A 1,685-nucleotide genomic window follows, 5' to 3' on the forward strand; every position below is an offset into this window, starting at 1 on the left:
ATGAGTACATTTCCTAACAAGCATTGTTCCCTCTTCCCACCATCCCTTCCCTCCCACCTCCACAAATACGCTCCCCTTCCCCCTTCCCCTGCCTAAATTGTAAAGTTCATTTTTCAGCAGAGTGTCTTGTGCATCTCATTGATACAATGGGTTAACCTGTATCCCTATTTAACCATTTTGTATTTCCCTTCTCCTCGTCAAATTAGAGAAACGTATACACAGGATGTAGGTGTACCAACTTCAAATACAATGAAAACAGGGGTTATAGCGTGCGGGAGGAACATATACAGAAACAAAAAAAATCATATTGCACATCATAAGTACATTAGAAACAATAACAAGAAAGAAAAAACATACTTGTGTCCCTGTCTTTGGGTTCATTTCCCTTAATATCATCTTATCTGCTCATATGCACATAGCTTTTGAATTATTCTGCTTATCCCAGACATATATTAGTTATTGAAAATAAGGGAAACCACGGGACCTATGTTTCTTTGGACTTGGCTTACTTCACTTAATAAAATTTTTCCAAGACTTTCCAATTCCTAACAAATTGGGTGATACCATTCTTTCTGATGGAGGCATAGAATTCTGTTGTGTATGTACACCCATATTTTCTTGATCCATTCATCTACTGAGGGGCATCAGGGTTGGCTCTATATCAGCTATTGTAAATAATGCTGCAGTAAACATAGCTGTGCTGGTAGTTTTAGTATGGTCTTGTTTGTGATCATTTGGGTAAATGCCCAAAAGTGGGATTGCTGGGTCATAGGAAAGCTTTATATGGAGTCTTTTGAAGAGCCTCCATACTGCTTTCCAAAGTGGTTGAACAAGTTTACATACCCACCAAGAATGCAGTAGAGTTCCCTGTGGCCACATACTCTCCAGCATCTGTTGTTGCAAAAATATGGAACATTTCACTAATTTGCATGTCAACCTTGCTCAGGGGCCATGCTAATCTTCTCTGTATTGTTCCAATTTTAGCGTATTTGCTGCCTAATTGAGCACAGAACATTTTTTATATATAAAGTGTAATTGATTTTCTTAAACTAGACAATTCAAAAAAAAAGTAAGTTCAAAAGAATTCTTGTGAAATTTTAGAACCATGTATTTCTTCTTCTTCTTCTTCTTCTTCTTCTTCTTCTTCTTCTTCTTCTTCTTCTTCTTCTTCTTCTTCTTCTTCTTCTTCTTCTTCTTCTTCTTCTTCTTCTTCTTTTTTAGCAATACAACAAACTGTTAAAACCATGTATTTCTTACATAAGCACACATTTAAGAATAAAGTCAAGATTGGCATGTCAAAAACAAAATAATTCCAGATATTTGTTGTTCAAGAGATGTATAAGAGGAGAAATTCATTTATTCTATACAAGGCACCTGTCATAATGAACACTGCAGCAAGTGTTAAGGTTTGTTAAGTTTTAAATGTATTTAATTTTGGGAATTTGCATATATATGCCAAAATTAGGACTGTTTGGCTGGTCATAAACTTTTCTATAAAGTATTTAAGGCTTATGGTAGCAGACATATGGTACTAATTATGTACCTTTCAGAGTTTATACAAACATTACCAATAAGAAATTGCAAAGTCTTTGAGTAAAGAAGCAGAGTGAAGAGTTAAGACTTTGTTAACCATATAGTTTCTTTAAATTTTTAGGGCTTCCTTACTTAACATGTTAGTGAGGAAC

General features: G+C 35.0%; 1 non-coding gene across 1 annotated transcript; it reads right to left on the bottom strand.

The window, feature by feature from the left end:
- Positions 1 to 901: 901 nt before the first annotated feature.
- Positions 902 to 1,008, bottom strand: LOC138833463 (U6 spliceosomal RNA). Its single transcript, XR_011373928.1, has one exon. It is a non-coding gene; the product is annotated as a U6 spliceosomal RNA (small nuclear RNA).
- Positions 1,009 to 1,685: the final 677 nt, after the last annotated feature.

The sequence above is a fragment of the Dipodomys merriami genome, unplaced genomic scaffold (assembly GCF_024711535.1).
Source record: "Dipodomys merriami isolate MVZ:Mamm:240054 unplaced genomic scaffold, mDipMer1.0.p SCAF_2081, whole genome shotgun sequence".
Classification (NCBI taxonomy): Eukaryota; Metazoa; Chordata; class Mammalia; order Rodentia; family Heteromyidae; genus Dipodomys; species Dipodomys merriami.